Source organism: Phalacrocorax carbo, chromosome 5, assembly GCF_963921805.1.
Source record: "Phalacrocorax carbo chromosome 5, bPhaCar2.1, whole genome shotgun sequence".
Classification (NCBI taxonomy): domain Eukaryota; kingdom Metazoa; phylum Chordata; class Aves; order Suliformes; family Phalacrocoracidae; genus Phalacrocorax; species Phalacrocorax carbo.
This window is the reverse complement of record NC_087517.1, coordinates 36426145-36452976: the sequence shown is the minus strand read 5'-3', so window position 1 is coordinate 36452976 and position 26832 is coordinate 36426145. Positions and strand designations below refer to the sequence as shown.

The 26832-nt window shown below is 40.5% G+C and overlaps 1 protein-coding gene across 5 annotated transcripts in view; it reads left to right on the top strand.

Moving 5' to 3' along the window:
- The first annotated feature begins 508 nt into the window (after nucleotides 1-508).
- Nucleotides 509-26832, top strand: part of GULP1 (GULP PTB domain containing engulfment adaptor 1) — a 153202-nt gene continuing 126878 nt past the window's right edge. For 2 of the 5 annotated variants that reach the window (XM_064452037.1, XM_064452033.1), the window contains exon 1: nucleotides 509-744. The gene's annotated coding sequence lies outside the window, so the exon portion shown is untranslated. Of the gene's footprint in view, nucleotides 745-1662; nucleotides 1765-26832 lie in introns of all 5 variants that reach the window. The other 3 variants (XM_064452034.1, XM_064452032.1, XM_064452038.1) reach the window with 3 other exon arrangements.

The window sequence follows — 26832 nt, the reverse complement described above, 5'->3', positions numbered from 1 at the left end:
CTCAACTACTGCCTGTTCTTCACGATTTCCCCCCACGCCCCTCCCCCCCTATTTCTTGGCTTCATCACATTTTCCTTGAAGGCAGACCTTAATTAAAATAAGCCTACGATCCCAGGCGGGGTGCGCACCTCCTTGAGCGCAGCGCTGCCCTGGGGGCCGGTTCCCCCGCGCTCGCAGGCGGCTCTCACCGAGCTGAGCCCGCCCCTGGGCCGGCGGAGGCGCCCCCTGCCCCGGGCCGTTCCCGAGGGGCGCCCGCGCTCCCCGCCGCCCCCCCCTTATCCCCCACCGCCGGACCCGTGCTGCTGCTCCTCCTCCCTCCACCGGCCCCGGCGGCTGTGACGTTACAGGCAGCCACGGCGTCACCGAGGGCCGCTCTTTGACTTCACGGCCGCGCCTTCCCCCGCCCCAAACCCTCTCTGGTGCCGCAAGACTCGCGCCACAGGTTCGTGAGGACGCCCCCTGCCGGGCACGCGGGGCGCGCCCCTTCCGGCGCCGCCGCCGCCTCCCGCCTCCCTCCTGCCTCGGTGCCGGGCGGCGGCGGGAGGCAGGGGGAGCCCGGGAGCAGCGGCGCCCGGCCCGGCCCGGCCCGGCCCGGCGGGCAGCCAGCCCGGCAGGCAGGCAGGCGGGGTCGGTCCCCCCCCGCCCGTCCTCGCTGACGTCAGGAAACTTTCTCCGCGGCTGAGGCGGGAGCGTGTGCCGGCGCGGCGCGGCGCGGCGGCGGGACGGCCTCCATCACCTCGCCAGGTACGCGGCGCCCCTCTCCGAGGGGCAGGAGGAGGAGGGCAGCGGGGCGACGGGCGCAGCCGCCCCTTCCCCGGCGGGTCCCGAGGCGCGGTCGGCGGTCGGCGGCGGGGAGGGAGGAGGTCGGGGCGCCTGTTGATCGCGGCGGCGGCGGCAGCGCTTCGCCGCCCGGCCGCTGCCCTCGGCTGGGGGGCGGTGGGGCAGCCTCGGCCGCCCGCCCAGGCGTGTCTGTCGGGCAGGTGCCCACCCGCGGGAGGCGGCAGCGCCCGTGGGCTGTTGGCGGGACGTACCTGACCGCCGCCTCAGCGCCGGCCCTCCCCGGAGTAGCGGCGCGGCGCGAAACTTGCCGTGGGCGCAGCCTGCAGCGGGTTTCTCCTCTAACTCCCAGCCCGCAAGGACCAGGGGGTTTTAGACCTGCGACACGCCATGGTGGAGGGGCTTTTTGTATTTCAAGTAGCTGGAAATAATCAAATCCCTTTTATTCCGCTTTTTTTTTTTTCTTTCTTTCTAAGTAAGTACAGTAAAGCCATTATCTGAGACGAGGTTTTGTTTTCCCGGGGAGGCGCGGCCGCGGCTGCCCGGCGGTGCCGGGAGCGGAGCCACGGCCGGGGCGATGAACGCCCAATTGTTTTACACGGGAGGATCTTCCCCGCGCAGGCAAACCCAAACCACCGAGTTAAAATTAACTCCGTGGAGCGGCCGGGTGTTGGGAGGGCGGAGTGCTGGAGTGGTTTGTCGGGTCATCATGTGGATAGAAAAATGGAAATCTGAGCAAGGGCTGCAGCTTGGAGTCGGGTGAGGGAGGTTCAGGGAGAAATTCTCAGTTGAAGGGGGGCCGAAAGTTGTATGGTGCTGCTCTGGAGGAGTACGGAAAAGTGTGCTGCCCGTTTAATTCCACCATCCTTGTCCATTTGTTGAAAGGCACCGAGAGTCAGACAAAGGCCCGTAAAGGTTAATTGTGTTCTTCGTACAAAGCAATTCGCCCCCTTCCAAAGGAGTGGAGTTCTGGGGTCTCTTTTGAACGTAAGACAGTCATTACATTTCTAATTTAAACACCGTGCAGTTCTCGCTTTTTAAATTTTCAGTTCCTACAGTTGCATTGCAGTTGCAAGTTGTCAAAAAGTTATATTTGCATAGAACTAACTAAAAAGATGTTAAACACCACCCCCCCCAATAAACCAGAAAGCAAGCCACACGTGAAGGTGGTGATGAAGTTGCTTTAAATATGTGTAGATACATATAAAATGTTTTAGCAATATTTTTTGTCTACTCAGTACAAATATGGGTAAGCATCCATTTTTACGTTTTGTGTGAATAACCATGAACCTGTCCTTTTAGAACACTTTTATCTCTTCTGTGATTTTCTTCCCCTGCATGTTAGACTTGTAACTTTAGTTGTGCCTTTCAGTTGTTGTAGTGATAAGCAGTACTTCAGAGCTTCAAACCTCTGCCACTTACGATGATAATCAAAATAAGACAAAATAATTCACCTGAAAGTAAAAAAGATTTTTTTTTGAAGGTCAAGTCTGTATTTTTATGGCAATTTCAAAATGAACAGGAAAGTTGGCCTCATAATTGTAGATTTGCTTGATTGATTTGTTGTGTAGTAGTATGTCAGGGACAACCTCTGATATTTGGAGATAATCCACGTGCACTCAGGGACACAAACAATAAAATGGTGGTGGGGTAAAGGGCAATAATTTCATTATTATTAGCCCTATGCTTTTTGGTACGCATGTTATTTTTAAGGGTATGGATGCGTTAGTGATTATAGGCCTCCTTGAAGGCATATACTTATGTGAAGAGGTTGGATAGAGTGAGTGATTTATGGATTAACAGCCTAGGAATTATGGCACAGTGTCGAAGGGTGCAAGGGAGCAGTTCGGTTTGTGCTTTTAACAGAGCTGCAGCGGAAATAAGGCTGGAAATAAGATGAAGCGAGTACAAATCAGGTTGCCTTAGAAGTAAGGGTGACAGACTTAAACATGATCCAGCTAGCACTGGGCACGTCTAGCGAGTGATGAGTATGGAAATTAAAGTGATTTTGATGCCAGAAAAAAAAAAGGAGAAAATGCTGGATTGCAACAGTGAACTACACTGTGGTGTTCTCTGTGAAAGATTTTAAATCACTTGGGAAAATACAAAACTGATACTAGAGGACCAGAAAGGAGGAAGATGTAGTTAATGAGCGTGGACAATGAGAGCGGTTATTACACTAACTAAGGGTTGGTACTGCCTCCCTGGTCTTTGGCAGCAACTTTGTAATCTTTTCAAGGCCTTTTTAGAGTTCAAAGGTTGTGTATCTGCTGCTCTGCAGAATACTCGCCTGATGTGATGTTTAAGAATTTCCTTTACAAGCTCATTGAAGTTATTTGTTGGTCTCTTGCCTATAGCCAAGGTTACATCTCATGGTTCAACAGCAGTGTGTCTGCACGAGTGTATTCATACAACATTTGTAAATATTACTGGATGCTCTAAAAATCATAAACAAAAGACTTACATGAAGAACTTGAGAGGTCAAATACAATAAACTGGCATTGGTATTAGGATTATAGAATTTGTTTTTCTCTTGCGATAATCCCTCAAGAGCGTGTTGCTTGAACCTGCCATAAGAAAATAATTAGAACTACCACATGAAATAATTAAAGGCCAACTTCAGCTTGAACTGGGGGACTAACGTAGCTTGAAAGAGAACAAAAAAAGGAACTACCTTATCCTTGAATTGTTGACATATCTGATATGACTTGCAGCAGGATTCTAATTCTGTCAGTTTTTCAAGAGAGGGAGTAGAGCACTGAGAGCTGAAAAGTCCACCGGGTTCATGTCACAAAAATTGCTTCTCCCTTAGAATTTTCAGTCATCGTCAACAGTGAAATGCGTGGCAGAGGCTGAGGCTGTGTTTCAAGTAAATCAGCTCTTGAGACAAAAAAAATCCTGAATTAATGACTTAATAGAGTTGTTACATAAGAATACTCTAAGTGGACACAAATAAACATTTTCCCTATCCCCTTTTTTGCCTTACTGTAATCTGATTTTTGAAGGGATAAGCGCCTGTAGAGAATCAGGTTGTATCCCAGAAAAGAACAAACCCAGGAAAGAACACAGTGCCTCTGCATAGCTACCTAACAACACGCTCTTCGGTTCTCTTGCCTTCAGTATGTAACTTTTCATACAGATACATTTGTTAATACGCTTGCTCCCAGTGAAAGTCAGTTCCTTCCTAATATCTCTTAAACCCCTGAGATGAGAACCCTGTTTTTTTTTCTCATGCCGTTAGTCTCACTACCACACTGTCAGTGCTTTGCTGAAGGTGCCCCACGACTTAAATGGTACATCAAACTGTTTCATGGATTTGCTGTTGCGGGATAGCCGTTTAATACGTAGCCTTAACCTGGGTTTACACTCAGGGCCTGCGGTGGTTAGGGGCAGGAGGTATTGCATTTACTCAATTAGTTGTGATTTTGTGGTCCGTCCTCAAGGCATATACCTGTGACCTAGCAGGAATGGCAGAATGCAGTAGTAGCATTACAGTGAGTTATTGCCCACCCTTCTAGTCTTAGATGTGCAAGTGTAGACCTTGTCTGTGCTCTTTCATTTGTGCAGGGGCACTGAAAGGGCTCTGGGGAATGGTCTGTAGTAGCTCTTAAGTTTTAAGAATGCTTTCTGCCTAGCCTGCAGCTCCACCCCATCTAATAAGCAGAAGGTCATCTGAAATGCCTCCTCTTGCTGTATGGTTTCAAAACATGTTTGTTACACTAAACTGAACATCAAGAGAAGGAAGTGATGTTACCATTTAGGTTTTATCCAGAGTTTCAACAGAGAATTTATCCAGCTGGAAACTCATCATGAATTCCCAGGAAAGAATTTATGCTTTCATTCTTCTTCCCCTCTGCTGGTTTAAGCAGATGTTCTAGTCACCAAGATAAAAGGGTGCTCTGGATTAAGATATTAGCATTTCCTCAGGTTGAAATGACTTTTTTTTGGGTGTAAATTACATATTAGGCAAAGAAGGAGAGAATGTAGAATTTTGTAGCTTAATGAAACAAACATTTCTGTAGAAGAGACAAGACCTGAGTTTCCAACACCCATATAAATAGTAAGCTTTCACTGGAGCAAGAAGCAGAACTCAAGCTCCGTAATGCCTACAGTTTTACACAGGCTACTTGATTTTGTGGCAAAGTACCGCCAAAAAGGCCCTTAGATTAAGATACTGGATTCCTTTAACTTCTGCAAAATTTTTGTTCTGTTTTGAAGAGCAGGCACTGAGAAATTCTTTTTATTATTTTAATTCCGGAATCTGACCATCTCAATTTATTATTATATACTGTATATTCTGCTTCCTTTGTTAGTACTGCATGTATTTTATGTATATCTCTGAGCTTGCATATTCAGGTTTTATTCTGAGAATTGAGCTGCATTTTCTCCATTTTCTATCTTACTTGCAATTATAAAGATTCAGAAACATCTGTGCCGCCAAATGGTTTTCAGTTTATTCTGTCCATGACACCTGATCAACACCATTGCCTTGCATGACTTTGCACAAGTGTAACTTGGTAAACAATTCTCTTCATAATGAACTGGTTGGAGCAGAGACTGCAGCTGGCTCAGTCTTAGTTTTTTTTAGCTCTATGGAACTAAGAAGTAGTTGCTAAAATTCGGGGTTTTTTTTTGTCACCAGAAAGAACAACAGTCATCTGTGGAAATTCTTTGCATGTTCTGGTTGGTCCTGTGCTATAGAGAGATCCTGACCAATGAAAGTAAATAGTAATTTTATTTTGAAAAATGTATGACTTCGAAGGCAAATCTTTGCTGTTCAGCACTGATTGCTGTAGCATGTTGGATTGCTTTAGTGGGGCAGGGTTTGTGGGTACTCCAGTACTTGGGAACAGATACGAATAGAGGAGCCTAATCTCTAAGGTGCTTCGACCTTCTCATAATCCCTAAAATAACATGAAAACTTTAAAACTGCATTCAAATTCCTACTTACTATTTCTAGATAAAATGAATATTTTTTTTTAAGGACTGCTGGATTCTCTGAAACTATTCAAGATCTTTTATGTGATTTTTTTCATTCTCTCTCTGCTCTCTCCATCCTCCTAGTTTTAATGGGGGCAATCTTGGACAAAGGCAAAATGCCTAGTAGAAGTGTGCAAAACAGAATCCTGACTACTACCTGCTGTGATGTTTAATAGTCTATTCTATTTTCATTTCTGTCCTTTTAAATGCAGATGTTAGATCTTCAGTTCCTTCTAGGCAGGATGGGCCATTAGGAATTTAAACATTGTGCTTAAACTTTCCAGGTGATCCAGGACACCTTAAATCCCTGTAGCCCTTAAAAGTTTTTTCAGAGTTCTCAGCAGCCTGTGCAAAATCAAACTTTGGCTGGATTAAGGCAACCGCTGCAGTGGGGAAAGGCAGCGGGAAGGAAGGTGGTTGCCCGTTCTCACCTATGTCTTGCAGCTCCTCTGTGGCAGGGAGACCCCCGGGAGGGCTGGTTTCTTCAGAGCTGCAGTCCGTGCCATCTGGGCTTTGGCAAGGAGCTATTTCGCTAGTGCTGGCAATTTCTATCTGTGGCCCTGTGTAACTGTTGCTTTTCCTGTGCATAAAGGTACTCCTAATAATAATATATTTTCTATTTAGTCCGATTGAGGGCTTTGTGTGTGTCTTAAAGAAGATGCCTCATGAAACAACAGTATTTTTTTCTTAATCTGTTGTGAAATCTTCTGGAAAGTATAACAGAAGTGAGGTAATGAGCCTAGATAAAGGACTGTGTTCCCAATAAAAAAATATTCTTCCTCCTATTGCATCTCAAAATGTTTGGAACAGCAGTTGTCTTTGCATGCCAATTACATTAGGAGTTGTTTAAAAAAAGTTCGGTGTGGCCTCAAACCTGCTTTCTTAATGTTCGTCCAGACCATCTTTCCAAGTGCCTTGCTGTGCAGATATGTGCTGTCTCTAATGCTTTCTTCCGACATGCTGTGTTGGCAGCCATATGCATTCAAAGGCCATGAGTCAGGTTCCCTAGCAAAAAAAAAAAAAAAAAAAAAGAAAATTAAAAATAATATAGGCTTTGTCTTTTTTGAACATTTAGTATTGTTTTCCTTCTTTAAAGCTTTTTTTTTAACTACATAGATCTTAAACTTATTTTATATTGAAAACAGGTTTTTTCTTTTTTTAACACAAGCTCAAAATTTCAGGACTTGGGTCTTCAAGAAAAACAGATCTTGTGAGACTTGCCCTAAAATATGAATGGTGGCACCACTGCATCTGAGCTTCTGCTGGTACATGCTTCAGTCTTAAATGAGAAAAATATTAGTCAAAAAGTTTCATTTTCATCTGTTGTTTTTATATTCTGTTGTAGCAGAGGGGCCTCTGCTGATGGTTCTAACTGCTTGTTTATGTGCTGAAGACAAAGGAGATTCAGTGCTAGAGCTGAAAATCTAGCTGGTAGTGTATCTTTTTCTTCAGCGTCCCAACTGATAAGGTGACAGAACCATCACTTCCAAAGCAGTGGATGGTTGGGGTTACAGCTAGATGGTGGTTTCATATTGCGGGGTGTGGCATGCACAAGTCCTAACTATTTTAGAGTAACTGCAGGTAAAATAATGTGAGAAAACGTGTTAAAACAAAGTAATAAGTAACAGTGAGAGGTGAAGTGTGTATGGTGTAATATGGTGCTGATTTTTTACTTGAGACAGAAAAATAATAGCAGGGGACTGTGCAGCCAGCAGAAAGCACTTTCAGAGACTAACCCCCACCATTGTGCCCCTTAATCTGTTTCACATGCGTAAGCTTTAAAGGAGAGCATACTGTGGATTTGTAAACACAAAGGTCTTTAACATCTGAGATTAGTACAATCTTTTTCTTGATTCAAGCAGCCTAAAAATTGCTTTACTAATTTTGTAAGTTATATGTTGTATTAATATTCAATTTATCCTGTTGTGCAAATAGGCTTAGGGTGGAAGAAACACTTTTCCAACAAGTTTTGCAGCTGGAGCTGTTACTAATTCTTGTAGCTTTCCATGCCATACAGTAATTGCCCTTAATTGTTTGCTTCTGCTGTGTGTTGTGCTGTGAAATGCAATATGTCAACACTGCTAAACTGCAACATTAGTGTGTGCAATGCTAACGTTCTTGAAAGAGGTAATTTCCAGATTTCACCTAACTGGATGAAACAGCCCATGTGTAATTACCAATGCAGCGCTTTATACATCATCTCGTAATGAAAGGTTGTAGCTGTTTTTTTTCAGTAACAGGTTGGTTTTGTCTTAAGGCATGTTTTTGTGTAGTGCCTTGTGCAGGTAAGCTAAAATCAACATACAAATGGGGTGGGTCAAAGTCCATGGCTGAGAAAGGAGGATGTAAAGAAAGTAGCATTTTCTTACACAACCGCTTAAAGACTTTGTGAATCTCATTAAATTGCTTGCTATCCTTATAACTTAGTGCAGCTCTCCAAAGTTGAGTGTACTTTTTTTTTTTTAAAAAGCATATTAGGGTTTTTTTGAAACCAGAATAACTCACCTAGGAGCTTTCCAACTTGCAAAAATTATTCTACGACCTCCCCTCCCATCCCATGCTATGATGGGAGCTCTTTTTCTGGCTTAGTCCCCTCAGGTTTGAAATCATACGTAAGAAACCAGCCAGTCTGGCAGAGGGCAGCTGGGAACTTTGTAGTTCCCAGCTTCAGCTCTCTCAAAGACTATTCCTTCTGCCCTGAAAGACAGCAGAAAGTGCAATCTGTGTTTTAACCTGGCCATACTGACTTGCAGTCTCCTACGTTTGTCACAAATAGGCTGTCATTAACAGCAGATATAAAGTAGGAGAGCATATGAGCTAATTACTGTTTGCTCTTTCAAAATTAAATACTTCACCCAGAGGTGTCAGTTTCATTCCCCGTGCTTCCCATGGCGGAATTCCGATTCCCCAGACGCTCAATGTCTGAGGATATTGAATGTAGCTATTAAACTGCTAGACTGATTTTTGTATTAGTAATTTTCTCTAATATCAAGAGTAACTCTTGAATCGCAATCATTAGGTAGCGTTTCACCCACCTAGTACTGAATAATGTGCTTGCATCGGTAGTATCCACAGCTGTCGGTACAGTTACATTGGCTGTGGTCAGCGGCTCTTTTTTACTGGTTTTGACTGGAATGGCATGAGACAGCTGATGGCTACAGACATGGCAAATCCGCTGGCGTGGAAAATTCACAGAACAAGCACAGTCTACACAAGTATCGTAGTAATTTGTCAGGAAACTGAAGTGCAGTTGACAGCACTGTTGATGGTTTATCTTAGAAAAAGTGTTAGTATTTGCTTTGGTTCTGTACTGATAGGCAAAGCAAAAATTATTTCACTGCACAAGTGACTTTGCTGCCGCAAGGAAGGAGGATATCTATATCGCAGTAGGCAAGGGTAGCGTGTATTACACTTTCGAGTAACTACTTTAATGCAGAGTGCTCTGTGTTATGTATGCTTACTTTCCAGCCTTGCACAAGCGTAGCAGGCAATGGCTGGCCATTAGCCGTAGCAGGTGATGTAGAACTGTGACGCTGTTTGGATTTTCTCTTTTTGTTGGGTTTTCTGACTGGAAGAAGGATGAGTGGGTGACTACTTAGCATGTGATACCATGATATCATGCTTCATGTAGCTATGCATTTAAAATAGATAAGTAAGAAATAAGGTAGTATGTATTATATAGACTATTCTGCGTGAGCATTTTGTATTTGATGGCAAGCGTAACATGTACACACTAATACACATACTTCAACTTGCTCCCAATATACCTGGTGGTCTTCAATCTTATGTGTCTTCAAAACGTAGAATAATTTGTGCCATGAACTCTAAACCCAGCCTCAAATTCAGAAAAGATTGACATGCTTTAGTGAACAATTTGCAGAGGCTTACTTAAAGGTTTGTTTGTCCCAAGCTTCAACCTAATAGGATAAAGGATATCCTAAGAGAAAATGTTATTTTGTTGAACTAGAATACATTTATAAAATGTCTTTTGTACGTGAATTTTACTCCCATATTAGTCTGGATTTTTTGCTTTTAATTTCACAAATTTAATAAATAAAGCAGCAATGTGGTCTTTAGATCTCTAAAGAAAGAAATGTAGTCACTAAAAACTGATAAAAATAGATGCAGCATCACTTGTGTACATATTTTATTCAAAGCCAGATGAAGAAAATGACAGAGAGCTAATACAGACAAGAGATGGTATTGCGTGGGGGAAGTGAATAATTTTCAAGTGCGAATAGATGAGACTTTTGATAAAGTGGAGTGTGTCTAGCTCCTTTTGCTGGCCAAGGTGATAATTTAAAATGGAGTAGAAAGCTTCTTCCTGTAGACCCTCTCTGGCAACACAGACTTCTTGGGAGGGCTCGGTGTGTTTCATGCATTCTGTGTATCCAGATATCTTCACTGGTCACTGATTCTCTGATATTTTTAAGAACTTCCTCATCTGTGATACTTGTTGCCTGAACCTTAATGTCTTTTCAAACTCCACTCCTGGAGGAATCTGGGATACCTCAAACAGAAGTTCAATATCAGAATTAACAGTCATCATCTAAGCTCTTGTCATCCAGAATCAGGTCATATTTTGGTGACTTAAGGATATCGTATTTTATTATGTAGTGTTTTTCTTACCATTCTTGGAGGATATCCTGAGTTTTTATAATGTTATGGCTTATGAAGTATTCCTAAATAAGATTTTCTCTCCCTTCCCATTTTGGAGTTGCGTTTCCTCTGAGGCATTGTTAGGCTTGATTAGGATCTAGGAACTTCTTGAGTAGTGAGTCAGAAAAATAAACATAAGCCAAGTAATTGAAGAGTTTTTTTGGTTTAAGTGTAGTTTAAATCCTTTCAGCTCTAGAGGTGTAGTTTCCCTCCCCAGCACGGACACCTTTTCTGTCCTTTCTCCTCGTCCCTTTCCTTCTCTTGTCCTTGCGCCCTTAAAATCATGGAGGACATTTCTTTTATGCTTTCCTCAGACAACTTTGTGGGATATGCCTAGATGTGCTTCTTTAAAAGAGCCTGAAGGGAAAGCTTTCAACTGTGACAAATCTGTTGGGTACAATATGCAAAACAGTAAATATGCATATAGTCATAGCAGTCTCTTATGTGCTTGTTACTCAGGGAATTATCTGTGTTGTGACTCTATATGCTTTTCAGTTTGGGATTTCAAGTTTTTTGACATTGTAACTGAGCAGTGATTAAAAGGTACAAAGAAATAAACCATAAAATAGATGTTTAGTGAAAGATAAAGAAAAGCATACTTAATAAGATTAGTGGAATATATTTGAGATGTGTTATGTTACTGGCATACCCATGACTGCTTAAACACTGAAATAATCTGTTGCTATTTAATCCAAATCAATTCCATTTGCTAGGTCATCTGGAAGTTACTTTTACTGAATAAAGTTCTTAGTTGCTTAGCCAAATGGCAGGGGAAAAAAATGGCAAACTACTGAAGAAATATGCCTTGACAGTAAAGAATATAATAAAATGCTACAGATCTCAATTCTGAAAGACGTAAGTGGTTAGCTGGAAATAATTGCTTTGAATATTTTGAAATCATTCCGGTGAATTTGCCAGATGGTCTTGAAGAATATTTGTGTATGTTATTTACTGTGGTGTTTCTTGTGCTTTCTGTGAGGCATGTATATTTCTGGGTAATTTAATCCAGTTTGTTGATGGTCTAAATACTTGTCCCCCCACCCTCCCACCTCCCCACACCTCCCCAAGACAGCATTTTTCAGTTGTGTATTATGTTCAGCTGCTTTTTAGAAGACACAATACAAATATAATTCCCAGGAAGTGTTTGTGTGAGGTAGAGTGAAGTGTATTTCTTCTTAGCTAGCAAACCTTCACAGATTTCTGAAACTTGTATTTCACTATGTACCTAGGAATATTTCACAAGGTAAAATTTTTAAAGCGATGTTGCAGCTCAAAGATGTATCTGTAACATGTTTGGAGAAGGCGACTTATTAACTGTACTCTCAGCCTCTTACACTGGGAGGGATGAGCAGTAGAGAGAGAGCTCTCTGCTCTGTCCTGTCTTGTCACTTAGCTGGAAATGTTTCAATTATTCATTTGAGTCTGTCCTGACGTGTGGATATTAGGAAAACCTATAGCTATATATGGCAAAGTATTGGCTAGTGCAACAGCTGATATGTGAAAAACTGCATTGAATGACCATAATTATACGGTTGCTAGTTCTGTTTTGTAGTGGTTGTATGAATTCTGCTCGTGCCTGTGCTTTGATTTCTCAGAGTATGCTTGGTTTGGACATTCAGACCATAGTTCTGTAAGCTGTTTGAGACAGCAGTGATGCTGCTGAAATGGTGGTTGGAGGCTTTCTCTATCTGTTGTCAGACTTTTCCTGCCCAATGTGCCTTTCTTTGGATACTGGCTTAGGTATTTAGGATATGACATTGGGAATTGGATCAAATATGACCAAGAAGTGGGAGGAATAGGTCCATATATACATGTTCAGTCTGATGGTGGAGCAACAGTGTAAGATGCAACGAAGTTGCTTTTTGAAGTAGATGGAAGCTAATCCGTAAGCCTTGGTTCAATGTATGCAGGCTTTTTCACTTCTTGCAGCGTAGTTCATCATGGACCTGACCAGAAGAGATTCATCCATGTAAATACAGTCTTTATCTGGCCTTCGTTGGTGTAGTTTTATACTCTTCAAGACACAACCAATTTAACAAGTGAGGATAAATAGTGCTGTATTCCGGAAAAACATAAAGCTTGTTGTTACTATATCCAGCTTATTTAGCTTTGTCTTAAGTTCAGGTCTCTCAGCATGTGTATTAGGGAGGTTTATTTTGTTTTCCTGCTGAGCAGGAAAAACACAAAAGCTTTTTCTTTTGCCTTTTACATACCTTTAAAAATGGAGAATGCATTGACTTCTGGATACAACAGAATACTTATTTTATCCATGAAATAATAATAGAAAAGAAACAGAAATTAATAATCTTCTGAACTTGTTTTCTTTGTTCTTTTTTTAATGCAGACTTCCTTGACTGGCCCTGGTAACCATTTAAAGATGGTTCTCTTTCCATATTTTTGTTATCAACCTGGTATTCTTTTATCACTTACAGAAAATAAGTATTGTGTATTCAGTGTTCTTTCCATGGCAAATAACCAAGAATGTCTTAGTCTAACCTTTATGGCATTGTACATTGTATCACATTAAGCATCAGGCTGACTGTCCATTGCGTAGATGGAATTTCATGGCAAAATAAGTGTATTTCTGCGTCACTCCAATTATAGCTGTAGTGTTAACTTCATTCTCTGCCTGCTTACGCCTGTTCCTGTTCATGAGAACTACTCGGAAGTGTCTGAAGTTAATTTGCAGAATTTTGATCCCAAATTTCATATGTTTATAAGAGATTAAGAACAGGTTGTTTTTAATACTACTGTTTCATGCTATTAAATTGGAATTAGGTGAATATTGATCTCTGTAGAAGAGGAGCTAATATTCTTATTGTCACTGTGTAATAGATCCGTTGAGGGTGAATATCATTATGTAGACTAGGTTTATAGGGCATAGACTAGATTCATAGACTGATAGCTTTTCAGGCCAGAGCAAACAATGTGGTGGTTCTGGCTTGTCCAGTGACTGTTGTGGTGGCTCCCCCAATTAAAATGTGATATAGCTAAAGATACAGTTTTGATTTTGAATGTCCCCTATTGTAAGTTTTATCATAACGTAGAACAGAACATGCCAGTACTTAATTGCCTTTCGGAGGGTCTTTTTACAGTTGATGGTGCTGCTGCTGCTTGAATAGAGCTTTTCTATATATTACTTCTGTTATTGTTTGCTGCTTGATAATTTTTGTTTATGCTTGGAGGAATTTCTTTCCTTCCTGTGACTCTTTTTAATTGGATAAAATTTTAAAGCATTAAATATTGTTTTCATGTGTCTTCTTCAGTTGCCTGTATCAGATGCTGATTTTAATTTTTATTTTTTAATCTCCATTACCTCTATTTCTCCACCATGTTTTTTGTTAACCTTGCAAATGCAGGACTTGGTCACTGATTCTTACGGTCCTATTGGCTAATTCCTACAGCTCAATGTCACTTCAGTGTTTTTCTTGCATTGAAACTGTATGCATATGTCTTTCTGCATCTCCCTGTTCATTTACAGAAGTTTGTGATAAGTCAATCAATGAAAGCAAGAATTTGAAATTTGAAGGAATATAGGCCATTATTGTGCCTGATCCCTACCTTTGATTTCTCCTGAGAAATCAAGGAGTAGGTGTGACTCAAACACTGGATTACTTTTGTGTCTGTCTCTTATGGCTTTTTTGATAGAAATGCCACTGCGTTGCCATTGCAGGTCTGACTCTGCAATTTTAACCAAGGATGCAATTTCAGTCTCTACTGTGTTTCATAAATATTATTTTCCCGTGACCACTCTGTGACTCTGCACTTCCCTAGATGTCTAAACTGTTTTTTAATATGATGTAGATTTCAATATGATGCAGATTGTAGACGATAAAAACGTACCAAAACCTTTTGGGTTAAATATGATCTGGTGCTCTCCTCTGGATCAAAAGATGAATCCTATTCAAAATTGTTTTTCCTTCATCTCCTACGTTGCAATGAAGTCATGTAACAGGACATTTTTGATCTCCTGTGATTTTTAAATTTTTAAAAATACTTAAGTTTTACAAAGGAGGCTTTTCCTATTATTGTTCTTTTGTCTTCTGTGATGAGAAAGACAAATGTCCTGAAGAAAACACTATGTATAATTTTAACTGGAATATGCTGCTGATCTAAATAACGAGTAGGACTCTAAGATGCAGGTGTGATAACATCACAAGTTTCAGCAAGCCTTTCTGGAGATCTATGGTAACTATTAGGGACAATGTGCTTAAAATATGTCTTTTCCATTTTTCAAGTTCAAAGAGAAAACAACCATTCGAGTAAAAATCAATCTGTGGTGTAGGCTTCTGTCATAGCAATAATCCTAGGGGGGTTTCTGTAGAATGAATGCAGTACATTAATCCTGATGTCCTGGACTTTGAAATAATAGTACAATGAAATCATAGTGTAATGATGTCAATGAAAGGAGAATACATAGGATTCTACAGAGCTCTGGATTGAAAATGTAAAGAACATGGTGAAATATCTCCTTGTGGTGCAAGAAGGATTTAAAAACAGCCCCTAGCTTAAACGGGACTAGTGAACAATTTATGTGTTTTGGTGTGGCAAACTGAGATATTGGTAGCAGAGGAATAAAGGTGTTTCCTTTTAGGATTCCTGCACCTGCAACCATTTAGTCCATAGGTTAAGCTGTTGACAAAGCTTGAGTTGATATTTATTGCTTGGAAACAGAAAATAGTTTTAAGTCTGTCTGCATAATAAATCCTATATGGGCAGATGACACAAGTTAGTGATTGCCATTAATGTATACCCAGGGCCATTTTTTACATTCCAGGATTATCTACACTTTCAGAAGACAGGCTTGACTCTTTCTCTGCATAGGATCTAAATCTGTGTAGCACCTCAGGGATGCTTGTGAAACAGGACTACCATGTTTTACTCATTTGCTACTGTGGTTTCATAAGGGTTACTGGCTCTGTGTGGGGGTATATCTCATGAAGGTTTTGATTAGCGAAGCCAATATAATGTTGTTTAGTCTTTTTTTTGCTGCTTCTTGAATTGTTTGTTCATGGCCATAGACCTAAGGTTTGTTGGAGAACGCAGAGTTATGCTATACAAAAGATTTCTGCTGAAACGAATATCTTTAAATCATTGCAAGCGTTTTTAATAGAGCACGTGGTGCTTTGTTTCATGTGTCTATTTTCAGTTCTATTTGTTGAACCCTGACACTCATTGCAGCAGTATAACATGGATAGTAGGGGCTTGGTAGGAGTAAAGAAGTAGGAAAAAAGTAGAAATACATATAATGACAATTTTTGTGATTCTATTAAGAGTAGTGTAAATTAAGAAAAATTGTACAGTCCTGTGCCTGCAGTTATAAACTTGCTTATGGATCATACACACGTACGAGTGCAGACAAATCCGGGCACATCTGCTTCTGGTTTCAGCAAACCAGATGGCAGACAGCTCCATTCCAGAAATACTCTGTGTATACCTCCATAGTCATGTTATCATGCTTTAATATAGTCTAAGACAACTGGGGAGCAGGAGAGTGACATGATACAGTGTGAAGTTTCAGAGGTCACATGGGTTGGTTAGGATTAAAAGATTCATGGCATCAGCCCCAAAACGGATGTTGAAAGGCAACCTGTGGAAATCTCTTAATTTCCATGTTGCACCTGTTTATTACTGGCACTCTGTTTATTCCATTTATATTCCTATATTTCTTGGTGCAATGTCTGGCCGTTTCTGCATCCCTTGTTCTTGGTACATGAACATGGTCAGAATATTTTTGTATCTTCTTGGCAGGTATTACTGTTCTGTTAGGTTTTCTCGCGCTTGTGTCGTAAGATATTTGGAGTAACCTGTTAAGAGAGGCCTTTAGGTTCATTTTCATATTGGCTAGTAGGTTGTATTTTTAACGAGGAAAACCAAGTTTGTATGTTAGGCTGAGGAAAGCTGTGGGTTCATGTAAAAACTTGTATCTATACTGCCTGATGCTTGCTTTGGACTGTCTGTATAAGTAGTACCCTAACGATTTGATGTGGCTTCTCTATGGGGTGGTGTGTTTTTTTAAAGGTCGGTGTACATGCGTAAGTAAACATGCATCTAGAGGGAATTAAATAGTTGAGTTGAACTTAATAGTTTGAACTTGCTGTGTGCCAAATGGAAGGAAAATGTCGATTTGGGAGATGCGAGAGCAGAAGCGTGAGGGAGGTCTAGCCATGAGTGTTGGTGTATTTCAGGTAGTTGGACTGCGATTTGCAGACAAACACAGCTATACTATTTTTAAGAATAGATTTTTCTACAAAACACAAACATACTATCCTTCAAATATGTGAAAATGCTACAGAGAAAATATTTACTTAAATAATTTTACTTTGTAGCAGAAAGCAAACAATATTTTGTTTTGGTTTATTTTTTTAACTACCTTGAACTAAATATTGAAAAAACCCTCTTGTAAACTGTACACATTCGCTTCTTGTTTACCTTGGGAAACTGGTCAAATTATGGCACTGCACTTCTGTATTTTTCATGTTTTGAAAAAGCTGAGTAAGAATATGGCTATAAAAACATTGGAATTTGTGAACCTAAAGGGTCAACTGCTAACCTGCGGTGAGGGAAGATAGTGATTGCAGTGCCTTAGCAGGACTGGCAAGCTCTTAAATCAGATCTGGTGCTGATGGAAGCTATGGCTTCTCAAAAATGAATTTTAATTCTCTATTGCTTCATTTGCAACTTTCAGAAACTGTTTTTTCATGAAACTGTGTGACTGGTTCTCATGATTAAATATATACTTGTTATTCTAGAAGCATCCTAGAGTGAACCATGGCTTGTCTACAAAGTAGACTAAGACTAGATAATTCTCTCTACTAGCAGTGGTATGCATGTGCACATCATCAATGCAAATGATAAAAATTTTACTTCCTAAGATTGCCAAACACTTTCCAGCATAAGATGCTACTTTTAACATGGCTTTTTACTAAACTCTTTTTCTGGTCTGTTACTCGAGTTATATTGCAAAAGGGAAAAAAAATTCTATTCAGAAAAGAAAGAAAAGCAGAACTCTGTAAAACTTGAATTTAAACTTAGTTGGTCCTAGTTGTAAATCTTAGAAATCTTAGAAATGTCATATCTGAAAACTTGTAATGAATTAGTGACATGTATTATCGTGTTTCTCTTAGCAATTCTGGATGGGGGATATGCTTTCTACTACTTTTGATTTCAGCAAACTTCCGGAATTCATCTGTATATACCAATACTTTCTTCAGGTTCATATCTGGAGTAAGTACAATGTAATGTGGAAGGGGCTGCTAGAGGTCACCTGTCTGCTCTTCTCTTCCTTACCAAAGTGGAGAAACTGGGCCTGTAGTCAGATCAAATGATTGGACTCGACCTTAAAGGTCTCTTCCAAAGTAAATGATTTGGTGATTCTATGATAACTTGGATTAAGATCTTAAGGCAGAGAGCCTGGAGCTGGCAGGAAAAGAGAACTTAAACTAGGAGCCATTACTAGATCAGATAATGATTTGGAGGGGAAGAGAAAAAAGCAAGGTCCATTGGGAAGATAGAGTATCTGTTCAGAGGAGGTCGATATTGTGGGGAACTGGCAGTTAAGGCAAAATTTAGACTTCCTGGATAAAAAGGTAGAGACCGTGAACTGAGATGATATTAAAAATGGGCCTTTGTATGGATTTTCTGTGAGGAGGGACTGGGAATCAGGATAAACAAAGGGCTTAAGACAGAAGGAATTTATGCAGCCAGACTGGAGAACAAGCACAAACGATGCTGGGAGGAATTTGAACAGAAAAGGTTAGTCTTGCATATGATGGAAAGACAGAACTTTGTTCTTGAACTTTTTGCTCTCTCCCGAGCCTGAAATGGAACTTAACTGATTAAATATTACTCTGGAGAATGTGATTTTTTCCCCATATTTCCTACTTGATACTGGTCAAGCTTTTTGCTGATGTTAGTAATAGTTGAATTTAGCTCTTGGCTCTGATTTGAGGAAGTGCTGACTCTCATACCTGAAATCAAGGGCAGCTTGCTTTGAACATAAACTACTCCACATTTTATAGCTCTTTAGGAAGTAACACCTGAGGGCTTAGACACACGTCTCCTTGGCAGATAGTTTCTACAGTTTCTGCCAGGGTTTACTGCACCCACAGCAAATCAGTTGAATGGAGTGTTTGACTGTAGCCAAGCTGAAACTACCTCTCACTAGAGTAGGCAGCTAAATGTTTGATGATGATGATAATTTCAGATTGGGACCTCCAGCTCTTTGATGAAGTTGAATAGCCACAGTGACTAAATGTAAAACGAGGACAATGCTAGTTTTGAGTTTGAGTTTTGAAATACATTGAAGTTTGCAGGCCATGAAGTGCTTCGGTGAGAGCTGCCATAGAGCTTTCTCTTGTGAGCATCCTCTGTCTTCAAACTCTGCTTTGAGGACTTTGCAGTAAGTAATGCATCAGGCTTTACAATGGACTATCGAACAAGTTGCCCATTTGGTGAACAGCATCCATTTTGTGTACTGAACAAGGCAATAGCCTATAGAAAGTCTTTCATTACACAATCATATACTGTCGTTATGCCTACATGTAAGGAATTCCAATTAGGATCACATAGACAACATTATTCTGCCATTTTACAACTTTTGAGCCATTACTTACATTGCTCAAACCTTCCATGTAGTACTTCATCTACAGCGTAGGAGACTAGCATAACCAGTCATTCGTATTTTTAAGAGGACAGGGCCTTAAACTGTGATAGAGGACTTCTGAGTCAGTTGTCAGAAATACTGAAAGTCCTTCTCTTCTCCTGGGCTGTGCTGCTGGCCGGGCTTGCCTCGTTTGAAAAGGGGATTGTCAACTGAAGTGTCCGCTTCTGGGTGCTCTGTTTCCTGCTCTCCTAGGAAGAGGCAACTTCACTATCTTCTGGAGGAATTCCTTCTGTCTTCCTGTTATTCAGTCCCCACAGATTTGTCTTGTATTTTATTAATAACACAGCTTCTGTCAGAGGGAATATTGGTAAATACTGGAAGTATAACTACTATGCAGAAACCTGTCTTTCTTGGAATACTTCATCTGTTCTTGTTCATAAGTTGTTACTGTTAATACGGTTGAAGGATTTGACGGTCACAGATAGAATTTATTGGAAAGCTAGGGTTATTGCCCTTATTTATGATTTTCTTAGAATAGTTTATAGGAATTAAATTATTAATGGGATTTGACAGCAAACATTTTTGCAGAATCATTGTTTCTGGATCATCTGTTTCTTGTTCAACATCCATGACTAATTAGCTTACACAAAACCCCCAGTCACTGAGCTAATATCTTAGAGAAGCCTCTGATGTTAGATTTGATCCCCTAATTGCTTTTATAATTGGCATTCATTAAAGCTCTTTCACAAGTCAGGGCAAGAGACCTCCTTTGTTTTATTTAGAATGTTGTAAAAACAATTGAACTGGCAGCTGATTCCAGTTTTCTGTTCAGTAAGCAATTTTGGATGACTGTGGGCTGTACCACTGTCTGATTTGCCTAGGTTGTAGAAGTTACATGTAAAGAGATGAAATTTCAACATATGGCTCTGTATTAGCAATTACATGCATTAGTGGTTAAGCTGGTGTATTGTGTCCCCTTTATAAATGTTTATATTGCAGCTTCCTGCTAATGGATGTTGATGACAGCCAGTGTTCTGGAGACATAAAGTACAGCGTATGGCAGTGATCATTAGTTGTGTGCCCAGTCCTAACCCATGCTGATAGGAACATCAGCTATTCCGTTGTTCCTTAACAATTTAACTCGAGGACATTGTCAACTGAGATGTAAATGTTTAACTTTTATATTCAGCATATTGAAGTTTTAGAATTCTTTAAATGTAAGCAAGCCTGGAAACAAAGTGATACTGATGCTTACATAAAACTTGTCTTATTCATTCTGAAATATTTAGGAATGCTTTCTGATTGCCTGAGTACATATATAAACGAAATATACAGTCTTTGTTCTGAAAATACAGGCAGCTCTGTGGTGAAAGGTAGCCTTGAAATGTCGCGCTGTTGTCAAGAAAATTCATTCACTGATCATTGTCCATTAAAAAATAAGTGGAAAAATTCTACAGTTATGGCCTCTGTAGTGGATTTATGTCTCAGAGACCATGTACCACGCCAAAATTCTTACATGCATTCAACCCTCAGGAGTTAGTCCTTGGCACTGGCAGATTTTTCCTCTGAAGGTTTAAATGCAAAGGATCAGCTGTACTACAATTCATCTTTTGGTTTGTGTCTGACCAAGTGTTAGGCTAGATAAATCTAACATCCAAAGTATTAGTAAAATATGCAAGCATGGATTGAGATTTTGAAGTAGTTTTATGAGTTATGAAGAGTTTGATCTAATGATTTTGTTTTTTGAGCTTTTTGACAGATACCTTTGAGGTCAGATGTGAGGCAGGTGGGGAGGAGTGAACTGTTCAACCAGGTTCAGTAATAACCCTTTTTGGTGTCATCTCTGGTTTACTGAGTATCTACACGTGATCATGTAAATGTGCTTGTTAACACTAAGAGGTAATCAGTTATGTTGGTTACCTGATGTAGGTAGAGTTAATTTGTATTTGTTGCTGGATCAGAAATATGACATGAGGTTTTAGTGTGCTTTACACAGGAGAGACTATAAACACTCATTGCCGTTTTGCAATCCAAATGCTTTCTTGTCGTCACTTCAGGGCAAATGAAACCATAATAATTGTGGAATAGAGGAAGATAATCTTTATCTTAGACCAGTGTGCTTAAGATCCTTCTACCCAGTACATACCTTCAGACTTATGTCAACTTTTATTACTAATTCATGATTCCTTGATGTGACTTTTTTTCTTGGATATTCTTTATCTCGCTTTCTCGTTATATTTATTTTATCCGTTGCTTTGCTATTATTTCCGTGCTCAACTGGGTTAGATCACAGAATGTACCAGTGTAGTTGCCAGTGCTTTAGATGATATGTCTGTTGAGAGTGATGTTGTCATTAGTGCTTTGAGAGAGAATAGAAATCCAGCTATTTTACTGTGGCAGTTCCTTAGGAAAGTGTAGTGCTTAAAAATTTGTATTTCTGAACTCCTGTTGTACTCATTCAGCTTGTTCCATTGCCATTCAGGTTGTTGCATACTGGTGTAAGAAGCCAGTATCAATGGCCTGGTCAGATGGATTTTGAAATTAGTAGGGATCTGTGGTTAAGATCTGCTGTCTGATTTGCATTACTGGTTTACATTTTAGACTGTGTTATGGGGGTGTGGGGAGGAGGTATCTGTTTTAGACCTTGACAAGCACTTCATGTGCTAAAGATACGCAAGTAGGTAAGTACGGATTTGTTCCTGATGAAGACGTAGCAAGAGTTACCCACAAAACAAAGTACCATGACATTTTTCTTTGATTAGCTGACCTGCTTACAAACCCCTGTAATCATTCACTCAAGGTGAAATGGATTTTAATCTGTATGGTTTATATTGTAAGAATATAGTTGCATTTCAGATATGAGGCTTGTGATTAAATAAAGGAGCGTGGGGTGAGAGGACATGTGTTCATGTACTATATCATGAGCATTATAGCTGCTGCTGAAGTTTCTCGATTAAATCATTTCTGAGAAATAAAGCAAAAATAGCTAGATACTCTGATATGCCACAAATTGTGAGCTTTGGCCTCTTAGCTTAACGGAAGTCTTGTGTAAACAGGAGTTGCTGGGATTATGCAAGTTGTTTTAGGTTTGTCTGGGGTTTTTTGTGTTGTGTTTTTTTTTTTTAAAAATATAGATAAAGCTTATTCTTGTCTATAAAGAGGTGGTGTTTCAAGGCAGCATTCAGTGTGTCTTCACCCCTCACTCTGGTGTTCTCTAGCATCAGATTAAGTTGGTCTATTGCATAAATTGGGAGACATAAAAAAAGAACCCAGAAAAATGAGTTCTGCAGGATGAGCAGTGTATTGAAAGTCTTCTGAACTTGAGATCAGGCTCCTAAAGATACATTTCAGCTGTGATTGTTAGTGACAGAGAAATATAAATGGGCCCTTTCTGCTTGCACTTGTCACATGGGACAGTCAGCCTTTGTGCAAAACAGTCTGTATGAGCTTCGCCTATTTGTAAATTTTTTTTCCTTTGCCTTTCTGTCTGAGAATAAACCCCTAAATTTTAGTACTTGCATTGTGAAAAATGTTAGATAAGTTTAGTTAAAGTGAGCACTATTCCAGTGTCTTGTTTATTGGGAAAGAAAAGATGGGATGAATAGAAAACTGTTGTTTATATCTATATTCCCGGCTTACTTTCACTAGCATGCCAAATATCTAATGAAAAACAGCCTTGTGGATGGTTTGTTTGTTTATTTATTGAACAAAGCCCAGTCTGCTGATGTGATCTTATGGTTCCATAGTGCTAGCCTAATATACTATAAGTGGCATTAGTCTGTAGTTAAATCTTGGTATCTTTAACCCCACCTGTGGGATTAATTCAAGGTGTTGTTTGCTCCCTCTCTGCCTTTAGTATTAATTTACACGGTAATACTGGCTGCTTATTATGTTCAAAATGGAAAGGAAAAAACCCCACTACTTAAGGATATAATAAAGCCAAGCTTTTTAATTTTTGTTTTTTATTTTACAAATTGGTGATACTACTTATCTAAGGTGAGAAACAAAAATAGTGGAGCATATATGGAATGAAAAAGGAAATAATTTTCCTGTCCCTGCTACAGATCCAGATGCTCTTGCCACAAGAGAAACCTTTACTGTACCAGATTGTTTTACATGAGTTATGTCCATCCTTTGTGATGTCTTGGTGTATGCTTAAGGACAAGGTGATAAACATCTGACTAGCTTAATAGATGTGATCACCTGATGATTTTTTTTATTGTACAAAACTCTGGAGTAGGCAATATTCCTTGACAAAGTGTGACACATGAGTGTTGGTACATCTGTGTTTAGAACCTAAATATCTCTTTATATGTTACTGTATATTCTTCCTTTAGATTTAGAGAAGATTTAGTTTCATTTTCACAAAGGAAAACCACAAATAACTCTACTAACCAGTGCACTGAAGTCATTAGCTAACAGCCTTAGTTAACATAACATCCAAAATGCAGAACAAATACAGGAAAAGCGAGACTGATTTAGCCTCATTTTTTGCTGTGACTGTGTTGCCATGATAGAAGAGTTCACTCAGTAGACCTGCCAGACAACTGGAGGCAAATTGTTAAAGAATAAATTCTCAGTTTTCATCTTTTTATTTTTGAAAAAAGAAAAAAGAAAACCCCGCCTTTGGAACCAAGGTAGTAATTAATCTGAAGCAGCACAGATTAGCCCTACTTAGACTGGAATTTAATTACTTGAAAGCAATTAAATTAACATAGCCTGAATCTGCTGAACTTGGGGGAGGGCTGAGAATAGGGTTTTGTGTCAAAACCCGTTAGTTAATGAACTCTGTGCTTTTGGATAACTTAACTTTATAACTTAGCTTTCATCTTTCAATTTGTCATTAATTCAAAGACAACTACTTTTCTGTAAATGAAATAGTTCTTCTTGGTGGAAGAAAACCCTGGTTGGATTGAACTTTGGTTCCCAGTCAGTAATGTTCAGGCAGATAGGACAACATCCTCTCCTTTTTTACGCTTGAGATTTCTGCCCCTCTCCTCCCTGCTTTTCTTCTTCCCCTTTACTACCTAGGATTTGCTGATAGTGCTGCACAGTTTCCAGGGAAGAAATTTGTCTGGCATTAACTGAGCCATTTTCCCACTTGGATTTGAGTCAAGATTCACAGGATGCATATGATATCCCCGTCATGGTAGGGGAAGTACTTTGTGGCATACTGATCAATCTGCCGCCATGGATAAAGGAGGAAGGATGATGACTGCTGCTGGTGGAGCCACAGCAGTGTTAGGAAGGCACCTGGCAAGGAGAGGTTCACTTTGTATTGGAGCTGGTGGATGTTTTTGTTTTAAAAAAGGATGGGAATGGAAGACCCAAAGACTTAGCGATCTGGTGCTACCATCGTTTCTGCAGTGGAAAAGAGAGGATGGTATTGGTCAAAAAGTGGTGTTTGTTGTAAAGTGACAGGATGGGATCAAATCTTCAGCAGAAGACTTTGGTGAGAAAGGCTCAGGCCAATGCTGCCTGTTTGCCCTGGCTGCAGCTTTTTGGTGACGTCTGCACCCACCACTTTGGGAAAGGTTCCCTAGAGCAGCCATGTACGAGTTCTTCAGTGCCTTGAGCTCTTCCTACACGTATATGTTGGCAGTGGTTGCTGTTACAGCTGCTGTAGGTGTAGGGCTGGTGAACAGCGTGGGGTGTTCTATCTCTGATTTATCAGTGAGGCGGGGAGGCTGAAGGACTCTGTTAGGTTGTATACCATATGATTCCTGTCCATTGCCTGACTTCCAGATAAGAAGTTGGATGCCAAGCCCAGCTTGCTGTGTTCCTCTTCAGAAAGTGACTGCGCTGTTTTAAACACAGGCCACAAACACACAGGGAAGCGGTGATTCCTCCTTAGCCTCTTACATGTCTAGTTAGAAAAGACAGTAAAGGCTCTTCCAAACATCCCTCATTTTCTGGGCTGGATTTGAGGAACGAGCTGATAATCCTATGACCTGTCTCTCTTACCTCCCTTTTCCCTGGAGAGGAAGAAGGAAGGGAAGGACCTAGCACCCTTGGGATGCATCTAGGTTTTAGTGCCTGTTGATGGTGGTGCAGAATCCTATTGTGTTTGTAATTTGTTTTGTAGCAGCATCCTACAGCAGTATGACCTCTGCTCATAGGACCCTGTGGGTGAAGGTTTAACCTGACAGTTGCTTTTGCAGGGTCTGCAGGGCAGTAATGGGTAGACAAAGGCCGTGTTGGGATGCATTTTGATTTTGTTTTCTAGTTGCAAATCTTCACAATTTATTCATTGTGCTGTGAATGAAAGAGCGGATGTTTTGATTTGAAAAGGGAATCTTATTTATAACTCTTGAGTATAAACAAACTGCGGGGAGGAAGCCTTATTGGAAACAAAAACAACCTTATTACACCATGTGCTGGTTTTGGTTGGGGTAGAGTTAATTTTCTTCATAGTAGCTAGCATGGGGCTATGTTCTGGATTTGTGCTGAGCACAGTGTTGATAACACAGGCATGTTTTAGTTACTGATGAGCAGGGCTTACACAGAGTCAAGGCCTTTTCTGCCCCTCACCCCACCCCACCAGCGAGTGGGCTGGGGGTGCACAAGGAGTTGGGAGGGGACACGGCCGGTACAGCTGACCCCAGCTGACCCAAGGGATATTCCACACCATATGACGTCATGCTCAGCATATAAAGCTGGGGAAGGAAGGAGAAAGTGGGGATGTTCAGAGCGAAGGCGTTGTCTTCCCAGGTAACCTTTACGTGTGATGGAGCCCTGCTTTCCCAGCCATGGCTGAACACCTGCCTGCCCATGGGAAGGAGTGAATGAATTCCTTGTTTTGCTTTGCTTGTGTGCGTGGCTTTTGCTTTACCTATTAAACTGTCCTTATCTCAACCCATGAGTTTTCTCACCTTCATCTTTCTGATTCTCTCTGTCATCTCACTGGGGGGGAGTGAGCGAGCGGCTGGGTGGTGCTCAGTTGCCATCTGTGTTAAATCACAACAGACCATCTTGTAAGACTGAGTTCTGGGACAGCAATAACCCTTGTGGTGTTTTGTATCAATGACAAGTGTGTGTGTACATGTATTTTTAGAAGGGCTTCTAAAGGGCAGCCTGGTGCATGTTGGTTTGTTTATGATTCTGTTATGCAAAACACAGTATATTCCCAGCTCAACTCTCCTCCTATTTTAAGTTCACAGACCACCTTTATCTGCCCCCTGTGAACTACTGACTGGTGCAGCAAGTGGGAGTCTTGTAAATGATAAAGCTGTCTTTCTGCCTTAGTTTCCTTATAAATGGCATCAAAAGGTAATTGCTTTTCATTCTGCACTTAAGAAAGAGCGAGGTGCAGAGCTAGGGTTTGCTTCTCTCCAGGGTGGTGTGGGTGTGACTGATGGAACAGAGCCAGGAGAATGTGGCAAAGTAGCCAACTGTAAAGGGAGTAATCTGTTTCTTCTGATGATGGATGGCACTTAGAAAGCAGCTGAGCTTGAAAGCCATTTCTCATGCTAAGACTCTGCAACGTACAGGTCAGCCATTGAGCAAATGCAGGCCTTCAAAGTACAAGCTAATAGCTTGGCAGGTTATGCCTGACAAGTGGCAAGTGATTCGATTCTAAGAATGTGTGTGTGGGTTGTGGTGGGTTTTTTTGTGGATTGTAACATCTAGTAATTTTAATATTTCTCTAATTTCATGATGATATGTTTCTAAGTTCAGAAATACCTTAAAGAAGACTGAGTTAATCAGGAAATATATTTTTGTCCCCGAATACAGTAAATTGCTCTAATGTCTAAAGAGCAATTCTGTTTAACTGCTGCACATGCTGTTAAGAATATAGCATAAAAAACATA